An 11354-nucleotide genomic window follows, 5' to 3' on the forward strand; every position below is an offset into this window, starting at 1 on the left:
TTTGGAAGCTGCGTATCTGAGAATAGATTGTCTTGGGAAATTCACAGTTCTAATGTGGTTTGAAGATTAGGGACCAATAAAAAGTACTTCAATGGCAACAACAGAAATTAAGCACTTGTGAGATACTGAAAGACGAAATGCAGCAAGCTAAATAGATGATGGAGTCTTGCGTTATGGCTGTTTGGGTTCTAGACCAACCACTTCTTTAAATTAAATTTGACAGTTATATGTTGAACACTTATTACGTGCCCTACATTGTGCTAATAATCCTTTGTGTTTGGGTTAGATTTTACTCAGTATCCATCTCTCCTTATTGGCCATGGTTTGGGTGTAGTCTCTTAGGTCTGTTTGGTAGGCTCCAGGACCGACCCTGGAAGGACTGCGCCCATCCCTGCTTAAATAGCAGCCCAGATCTCCGGATAGGTTGTTCCTCATTGAGCCTAGGGCCGTATCAGTGGTGATAAAAGTGGTGCCTCTGAAAGAGTACCGTTACTCTTACCTATATCCAACCAGCTGCCATTTATCATTTTTACCTCAACAATATGGACACTATCTCTTCTCTACACATTGTACTAAGGAATACAACTACATATTGTACTAATTCTCTACATATGGTACTAAGGATACAACATTTGTGCTTATGTAAGGAAGTGCAAGATAGTTTAAGGAGTTGTTTTTTTAGCAAGAATTACAGAGAAAACTGGAAAGCAACTTGGCAGCAATTAGGTTTAGACCAACATCTTACTCCATATACCACAACAAACTTAAAATTAAAAGAGAACATGATCAATATACTAGCCAGGGGGAGAATTCTTAACCAAATGAAATAAAGAAGATCACAAGAGAGAAAACAGATAACAGATTATATGAAATCATACAAACTAAATAAATGTAGCCAAGAAACCTTTTGCTTGGGAAAAATCTTTGCATCAAATATCTCTGATAATGTTCTGATATTCAAGATATTTAGGAATCTAACACAAAGATGTAAGACCAAGAGTCATTCCCCAGTTCTGCCATGTTTTTTCCTCTGACTTTTAAAATCTTTATTATAAGGGATTATTCTCTGGATAGGGGAGAGAAGGATATAATTTGAAATGAATGTGATAGAAAAATAAAAGGCATCAATATTTTTTAAGAGAGGCATTGAAGAGGGAAAGAGTACTGACAATGGGAGATCAGAAAAGGTTTACCTTAGGTGTCACCTGAGTTCAGGCTTCAAGGAAGCTAAGTATTCTCAGAAGCAAAAGTGAGGAGAGAGTAAATTCTAGATGGGAGGGCGGGGAGAAGGGAAGATATAAATTCCACAAATGTGTATACCTGTGCAAAGACATGGAAACAAGAGATAAAATAGGAGGTTAGAAAGCAGCAGATAGGTATTTGATGAGAATGTAGAGTTCATGAAGGAAAGTGTGAAATGTATCTCAAATGGTAAACTGGAGCTAGATTGTGATGTGCTTTAAATTCCATTTTAAGAAATTTTTATTTTATCCTTTAATCATTAATGATCCTGTGAAGGTTCTTGAGCAAGGGAGTGACATGGTCAGACATGTATCCTAAGGAGACCCCTCTCACAGCTATGTATAGGAAAAACTGAAAAGTAGAAAGACTTGAGGTAAGGAGACTTACTCCAGACATCCTGGGGAAAAGTAACAGGGTCTCATTGAGTTGGACTAATTTCCCTATTACCAAGGTTGATACAAATGAAAAGACCCAATTCAGCCCAGAAAATGGCATGAACCTAAGAGGCTGGGGTGTTTTTATTGAAGATTGTCATCCACACTGAACAAAGTAGTGAAGTAGGCAAAACTTCCCTTTTCTTCCCCAGCTTCCCATTGCTTCCTCCTTAATGGATCCCTAATCATTCCAATTCAAAAATCAGACTCTTTATGCTTTCTCCTAACAAAGTTTTATCTCTTAAAAAGAAAAAACAAACTTTGGATTTGTTAACACAAAACTTTCTAGCCTTCCTTGAAAGATACTATGGAGACTGCGCTACTAGACTACCATCCATAACACAGTTTTAATTCCTTCTCCTGATACCAGGTGTGAACAGGAGAAGGATAAGTAGCTTCTAATAGAAAACTATCAGACAGAGCTATCCCACTTCTAACACACTGGGTTTATGACCCTGGGCAAATCATTTAAAATTCCAGTGCACCAGGCAACTAATAAAAATTGCCAACCTCCAATGGTAGAGGGACTTTCTCTATACTAATAAAATCAGAGATCCTTTCCTTTCCTATCCCTACTCCATCTCACTTAGAGAGTGGTTTGAGTAAAGGGAGACATTCAAAGATATAGGAATGGTGCAAAAAGATTTGCATCCTCTTAAATTCCGTTCAATTTAAACAAACATTTATGATATGCAGACCTCTATCCTCAGTGCTTGGTAGAGAGGAATTCAAAAATAGATTAGACTCTGTCTTGTCACTGTCCTTATGGAATTTATAAGCTAGTAGGGGGGAATGATATAAAAAGCTGATACTTGACATTCTATAAGAAAAATTTTCCTAATCATTAGATTTATCCAGTTAGAGTTACCCAGTCATCTGGAGAAATCCCCTATAAATGAAACCATTGCCAATTTCCAATAAATATAATTAATGGGGCAGAGTATTGAGGGTCATCAGCATCTGGCAAGAATCCTAAATTAGCCTGTCACTCCTTTGACAAGATTCTTGGTATATCATGCAAAGTTTGCAAAAGAAGCCTGACCATTCTTTAGATAATGAACAATTGATTGTCATTTTGTATTAGGTCCTTAATTTCCTTATACCACATCTTTCCCTTTGAGGTTAGAACCTACAACCCTGAATACTCCATATATGGAAGAAATTGAAAGTAACAAAGAAAGAAATCGGCTCATTGGTTTTTGTTTTGTTTTCTTTTTTAATTAAATTGTATTTTTTTCATGTAATAAACATTTATTTTCTCTCCCCACCTCACCACCCTTACTGAGGAAAAGAAAACCAAAAACCCTTGTAAAAATATGCATAGTCAAGCAAAACAGATTCCCATATTGGCCATGTTCAAAAATGTGTATCTCATTTTGTGTATTGAGTCTAACCACCCTGTCAGTGTATATAACATGCTTCATCGGGCTTCTGGAATCAAGAATCAGTATTAACACAGATTTGTGAGTAACGAGTTGGCACCTTTCATTTGCTGGATACAGAGTTTCAAATGAACCTGGAAATTGCTGGCTGAGCTAAATCCATACATGAGACTACAGTCACACAACAGCGTCATTGAATGATATTGTATGCCTGCTTAACTTTTGGAGAAAGTGGGAAGCTAGCTAAAGAAACAAAGAACAAAATATTAAGTTTTGAATGCTAGTCTCTAGCAGCATCTCTAAATACTTGCTGTGTTCTTCAACCTGCTGATACTGGACACAGACATGGCTAACCCTGAGGTAGCTAGGTGGGCCTAGAGTCAGGAAGACATCTTTCTAAGTTGAAATCTGGCCTCAGACACTTACTAGTTGTATGACCCCGGCCAAGTCACTTTGCCTTGTTTTCCTCAGTTTCTCCTTTGTGAAAAGAAAATGAGTGGGAGAAGCAAATGGTAAACCACTCTAGTATCTTTGCCGTAGAATGGACATTATTGGCATGATATGGTCACAGGGTCACAAAGAGTTGAACACAACTGAACAACAGCATGTGGCTCACCCCTAATAAATAGCTTAAGAATTACCACAGAAAACAATTAATTATTGGATATTAAAATTCCTATTAGGATGAGTAGAATTGAAGTATCAAAACACTCACTGATTAAATATATGCTAATTTACCAATAACTCTGCATAACTTTACCAATAAACTGCATGTTTCTTTAGGCTCCTAATATTATAGTATCTTTACAACAGTGGCAATTTAGGAGGAAGATTTTTGAGGGCATAAAGAATATAGGAAATCTGAAGACTTCTACGACAGAAAACAAAACCATTTCACCTTGCATTGCATTCTCATCTACAAATTTGACTAGTGGCCTGATGAGCAATGGGTAGCGAGGTAGCACAGTGGATAGAGCGCTGGGTCTGGAGTCAGGAAGGCTCCTCTTCCTGAGTTCAAATCTGGCCTCAGACACTTAGTAACTGTGTGACCCTGAGCAAGTCAGTTACCCCTATTTATCTCAGTTTTCTCTTTTGTAAAATGAACTCAAGAAGGAAATGGCAAACTACTCCAGGATCTCTGCCAAGAAAATAGGGTAACAAAGAGTCCAACATGACTGAACAACAACTCTGCTTCCTTCCTACTTTCACTCTCTTCTCTTTCTCTGGTTAACCCCAAATTACCTTGACTGTCCTATTAATAAAACTGTCTTCCGCTTTGATTTGAGATCAAGTTCCATTACTCATTTTCAGAGAATATTTAATTCTCATAATGCATGACGTTTGCATCCAAAGTGATCACAGTCAAAAAAGCCATTTGATCTTAATTATGTGGTGATGTTTACAAGGCTGAAATGAAATCCCTTGAGGGATTGTGATAAAACATAAGGAAACCATGGAGACAAGAATTATTTGGTAGTGACAGAACAAACTGGAGGCTACATGAGCCAGTTAGTCAAGCACCAAGTATTTATTAAGGGCCTACAATATGCCAAGCACTGTGCAAGGCACTGGGATTATAAATACAAAGGATAAAGGATAAAACTCCCTTCTCTCAAGAAGCATACATTCTGTTGAAAGCTAAAAAAAACAAATATTTTTGTGTTCTAAAAAAAAAAGCACCTGACAGTATGAGCCACCTCATGTCTCCACATACTTTGTAAACAGTATAGAGATGGGTTAGACTCCCAGGGATGGGAAACCTGTGGCCTCGAGGCCTCATGTGCCTTCTTTGACTGCATCCAAACTTCCAGAACAAATCCCCTTAATAAAAGGATTTGTTCTATAAAACTCAGACTCAGTCAAAAGACTGTACCTAAGGACCTAGAGGGCCACATGTGGCCTCAAGGCCACAGGTTCCTCACCCCTGGGCTAGAGGATAGTAAAGTTGGATGGATTCAGAACGTCTCTAATGACTAGACCTGAAGAGCAATGATTTATAAATTGATGTCAAATGGAAATACAGTCTCTAGTAGAGTCCTAGGGATCTGTTCTTGGCCCTGTTCTGTTTAGTATCTTGATCATTGACTGTTTGAAGGACTGTTTATTAAATTAGGGATGACACAAAACTGGGAGATATTGTTGGCAACTTGGATGGCAGAATGGACTCTAAAAAGATCTCAACAAGTAAGAATGACGGGCTATAATGATAACAATTAATAACGATATAATGAACATTTATGAAGTACTTGCTATGTTCCAGGCACTGTGCTAAGTGCTTTATAAATATTATTTCATATGATCCTCTTAATAACCCTGAGATGTGGTATTAATTTTATCCCAATTTACAACTGAGAAAACTGAAGCCAAGTTTAACTGACTTAGCCAGTATTACATAGCTGCAGAGTATCTGAGGTCACATTTGAACTAAGGTCTTCTTGACTCCAGGCCCAGCACGGTATGCACTGCATCACCAATCTGCTACATCTAATGAAATGAATTTTAAGAATGAGAAATGTTAAGTTCTTCCACATGGTTTCAGAAAATTGAGTACAGGATGGGAGGAGGAGAAGGCAATATGGCTATAGACAAGAGTAGCTACAAAAAACCTTTAGAGTCAGCAATGTGCCATGATAGCCCCCCTTGCCCCCCAAAAAATGCAATCGGGTTGTTTTAAGAGAAGTATAGTTTATTTTCAGAACAAGGGAAGGGAGAGTCCTGCCATACTCTGCCCTGGTCAGACTACCTCTGAACTGTTGTGTTCGATTTTGGACAGCTCACTTTAGGAAGAGTATTGACAGACTGGAAGACATCCAGAGAAGGAAAACCAAGGTTGTTAGGGGACAGGGAACCAACCCTTGTGGGTATCCGTTAAAGGAACTAAAGATTTTTGGCCTGAAGAAGTGGAGAAGAGAGGTAGAGATAGCTGTCTTCAAGAATTGAAAGGCTGTCTCATGGACAAGGGATTAAGCTTATTTCGCTTTGCCCCAAAGGGGGGAAAAACTAAGGAGCAGTGCATGAAGGTTGCTGAGGGCTGTCTATTGTGGCTCACTGTAGGGAAAACCTTTTCAGTAGTTAGAGCTGAAAACTTCCTGAGAGATCTCCCGGGGTGTTTAGGTAAGACCTGGATAATTACTTGTCAGCATAGTGTGCAAAGGATTTCTCTTCAGGTTTGGCTTGGACTAGATAATTTATGAGGCCCCTTCTAATACTGGGATTCTGGACATAGGTCATGTTGATGCTTGTAGAGAGACCAGAACTACAGCACTTCCAACATGCATTTGGTGGTTGTGCCCCCAAAACAACTATGGGACTCTTTATAATTTCGGTAGATCAGAATTTCTTACCTTTTTTCTGTCATGGAGAACCTTTGTAAATCTGGGCCATTGTTGTCCTTTGTCAGTGAAGAGAACCCAAAGTGGCATCATGATGTTGGGGTCAACGTGCGGTGTGTCTAACTGCAGCTGATCAAACCTGTCAGGCATGAAAGGCTGCCCACCGCGGGTCAGGCACAAGCTTTATGAATCCCTACTACAAATGATATTCTTAAGTGCCTAAAATGCATAGGATGACAAACAAAACTGATTATATTGACATAAAGATGAAATCTTTTTCCAATCCAAGTAGACAGGTTCTCTGTCATATACCACAAACCCCTTCTCTTAAGGAGCTCCCATTTTTAATGGGAGTGACCACCCATGTATAGGAAGTTTCAAATGCAAGTCAGACGGAAAGCGCTCATGACTTCCATGGGATAAAAAGATCAAGAAATGGTAGTTAAAGGAACAAAGCAGTGCTTTGTGAGGAGCTGGGAAGAGGAAGAAGACCTGAACCTGTAATCTTCTAGAAGGTATAAAATAAATCATGACATATCTCCTTTATTTTTTTTAATTTTAAATTGGTGACTTGGTATCATGGCACCAGACTGGGATGGGCTTTTATTTGCCCATAGAGAGCCTTCTGCTAAGTTCTTCATTTCCTTACATTTGAAATTAGACTGTGTTCCCTATGATATCAGAAATTAGGCCCCAAGAGAAAGTGATCTATGAAGAACAGAAAGTGCTGAAAATCCCAGGTTAAGCCCAGATGTTCCTAAAAGGGATTTTCTGTGATCATTGAACTGCAGCAGATAGCAATTCTTCTAAATACCCAGATGGACTGTTTGAATGGGAATGGAAGACTGTGTATTTTGCTGTGAATTGCTGGGGCCTCAAAGGCTCTTTTTTATAGGAGAAGATGCCAGGAACTCTTGACTATATTGGCTCAGCTTCACTGCAAAAGTAGATGGGCGAGAAATACTTTGAAATTAACTCTGCTATTTCTGAATAAGCTAAACGGTTGTTTTCACATAGAACTGGCACCAGAGGATGCAGGTGTCTGTTCAGTGGAGCAGAGAGAATCCGTGTGTCTATTGATGGCTAATGTTGAAGCTGTACAACTGTATATTTCGACAGAATCCTCCCTGTAGGGAAGCCATATTTCTTCAAATTGTTTTATAATGTGATGTTGATGTCTTAGTTCCCTTTATTTGCCTCCAAAGGGTGAATGCGTTTTGTTCGTTTTTTTCCAAGAGACCAAACCTCTCTTCGGGTCACCAACCCAACTTACTAATGTGGTTCAAAAAATGTGTATGTTCTAAGATTATTCGTTTTACCTGGGTGATTGACATTGTGAAAAACTCTATTTCACAAACTAATTTGGAGAGACTTTGAGATTTGAAATATAATGTTAACATAGGGTGGCATAGGGGCAGAGCCATGATGGCAGAGTAGAAGAACGGACCTGTAGAAGCTCTCCCCCTACAGGCAATAAAATACTTGTAAAAAATGACTCTAAACAAATTCTAGAGCAGCAGAAGCCACAAAATGAAGGAGTGAAACAGATTTCCAGCCTGAAGGCTGACAGGAAAGGTCTTTCACACCTGACTCAAAGCAGAGCACAGCCCAGCTTGGGTCACTTGGCACAGACAGGACTGGAGCAGGCTTCAGAGCACTGAGTCACGGTTAGCAGCTGTGGTTCCCAGATTTTTCAACCCACAAATGCCAAAGACAGCTTCAAAGGTCAGTAAAAAAGCTCTTCCACCTGGTTGAGAGGAGAACACAGTCTGGCCCCACCCCAGCCCCAGGGCAGCAGCAGCCACTGAGGCAGCCATATACACTTTTGGAGGCCTTGACCTAAAGACTTTGGGGGAATAGAGCACAGATCTGGGTCTCACTCCTGAGTGGTGGTCCTGGGGTGAGGAGGAGCTGTGGCATGGTGGAGCTGGTGGTAGCACTGGAGAGGGAATCCTACTTGCAGATCCTGGGCAGAAAAGAGTGCTTGTGGTTGCTCATAGAACCAGAGCACAGGCCAGGAGAGGAGTAAACGCCTCTCCTTTGATTGTGCCATTTTGGAGTAACTAAACTTACAGGTCCCTAGAGATATCTCAGAGAACAGCTGCACAAAACCCCTGAAGCCTAGTATACCCTGAACTTTTTGAAAAAGGACTCAAAAGTCAAGTAACTGGCTGGAAAAATGCCCAAAAAAGGGGGAAAAAATAAGACTATAGAAGGTTACTTTCTTGGTGAAAAGGTATTTTCTTCCACCCTTTCTGATGAGGAAGAACTAAGCATACCATCAGAGGAAGACATAAAAGTCAAAGCTTCTACATCCAAAACCTCCAAAAAAATATGCAATGGTCTCAGGCCATGGAAGAGTTCAGAAAGGATTTTGAAAATCAAGTAAGAGAGGTGGAGGAAAAATTGGGAAGAGAAATGAGAGCAATGCAAGAAAATCATGAAAAGCGAGTCAATAATTTGCTAAAGGAGACCCAAAAAAAATAACACCCTTAAAAATAGACTTACACAATTGGCAAATGAAGTCCAAAAAGCCAAAGAGGAGAAGAGTGCTTTAAAAAGCAGAATTGGCCAAATGGAAAAAGAGGTCCAAAAGCTCACTGAAGCAAATAGTTCTTTAAAAATTAGAATGGAGCAGATGGAAACTAATGACTTTACGAAAAAGCAAAAATTTATAAAACAAAACCTAAAGAATGAAAAAATAGAAGACTGTCAAATATCTCATTGAAAAAATGATTGACCTGGAAAATAGATCCAGGAGAAAATTTAAAAATTATTGGTCCACCTGAAAACCATAATAAAAAAAAAGAAGCTAGACATCATCTTCCAAGAAATTATCAAGGAAAGCTGCCCTGTTATTCTAGAACCAGAGGGTAAAATAAAAATGGAAAGAATTCACTGATCACCTCCTGAAAGAGATCCTCAAAGGAAAACTCCTAGAAATATTCTAGCCAAATTCCAGAGTTCTCAGGTCCAGGAGAAAATACTACAAGCAGCCAGAAATAATTCAAGTATTGTGGAAATACAATCAGGATAATACAGGATTTAGCAGCTTCTACACTAAGGGACCGAAGGGCTTGGAATGTAGTATTCCAGAGGTCAAAGGAGATAGGATTAAAACCAAGAATCACCTACCCAGCAAAACTGAGTATAACACTTCAGGGGAAAAAATGGAATTTCAATGAAATAGAGGACTTCCAAGCATTCTTATTGAAAAGACCAGAGCTGAATAGAAAATTTGACTTTCAAATACAAGAATCAAGAGAAACATGAAAAGGTAAACAGGAAAGAGAAGCCTTAAGGAACTCATTAAAGTTGAATTGTTTACATTCCTACATGGAAAGATGTTTTATGTAACTCATGAGACCTTTTTCAGTTTTAGGGTTGTTAGAGGGAATACATATATACATATATATGTATATATAGTATATGTACATTATTTATGTGTAGGTATATATATGTACATGGGTACACACACACACACACACACACACACACACACATAGACAAAGGGCATAAGATGAGCTGAATATAAAGGGAGAATACCTAAAAAAAATAAAATTTATTTTTGAGTGGATGGTACTAAAAGTAAAAGAAAGAGAGGTAGAATGTAGCAAAACATCTCACATAAAACAGGGAAGGGAAAAAAGAGCTTTCACAATGGAGGGGAAATGGGGAGAGATGAAAGGAAATAAGTGAGCCTTGCTTTCATGGGATTTGGTTTAAGGCAAGAATAACATACACTCAATTGGATATGGAAATTTATTTTACCCTGCAGGAAGACAAGGGGGAAAGGGATAGGAGAGGGAAGAGAATAGACGGGACAGCAAATTGGGGACAGGGATAATCAGAAGCAAACACTATTGTAGGAGGACAGGTCAAGGGAGAGAATGGAATAAATGGAGGGCAGGATAGGATAGAGGGAAATGTGATTAGTCTTTTACAACTTAACTATTGTGGCAGTGCTTTGCATTGTTACACATGTATGACCTATATTGAATTGCTTGTTTTCTCAGTGAGGGTGAGGAGGGAGGGAGGGAGGGAGAGAATATAGAACTCAAAGCTTTAATAATGAATGTTAAAAATTGTTTTAGCATGCAACTGGAAATTAAGATATACAGGCAATGAAGTATAGAAATCTTTTGCCCTACAGGAAAATAGAGAAGGGGGATGGAAGAAGGGTGGGTAATAGAAGGGAGAACAGATAGGAGGAAGGGGTGGATGGGGTGCATGGTGTCCTGTGGTGAAGGGTGGGGAGATATGTGGAGAAAATTTTGAATTCAAATTCTTGTGAAAGTGTATGAGAACTGAAAATAAATTTTATAAAATTAAAAAAAAAACATAGGATGAGGGGACATGAATGAGCTGCAAACTGCTTTAGTGGAAGAACAACCAGATTGGTGAGATCAGAGAAACTTGCACATCTGGAAGTATTTTTATTTGCATCACACCAAAGAGGGTTCTGAGGACACCTTGTGAAAAATATGAGCAGTGGAGCCTGGAGGTAGGACCCTAGTTAACTGCATTTTTCCATTTTTCCAATACTTGTTTTTAGTAGCACCTAAATCTAATTTTATGCAGATTACTTCTGAAAAACTGCCAGAAACTTCCCTCTGAAGAAGAATGGTGCTTATCTTCTTGATATCAATGGTCCTCATCATCATTCCCATAACAGACAGGACCCTGAGGGTATGGAAACAGCTGTGGATTTTTGGACTCCTAATCCCAACACTGCCATTTGCTAACTCTACTAATTCGGACAAATCCTTTACCCTTTCTGAGCTTCCTTTTCCTCAGCAGCTATTGAATACAGTGTGAAACCTGGAGTTAGGAAGACCAGAGTTCAAATCGTACTTCAGACACTTACTAGTTTTGTCACCCTGGGCAAGTCACTTAATCTCTATATCCCTCAGTTTCCATAACTGTAAAATAGGGACAATAATATTACCTGTCTTGTAGGATTG

The sequence above is a fragment of the Notamacropus eugenii genome, chromosome 4, assembly GCF_028372415.1.
Source record: "Notamacropus eugenii isolate mMacEug1 chromosome 4, mMacEug1.pri_v2, whole genome shotgun sequence".
In the NCBI taxonomy this organism is placed as follows: Eukaryota; Metazoa; Chordata; class Mammalia; order Diprotodontia; family Macropodidae; genus Notamacropus; species Notamacropus eugenii.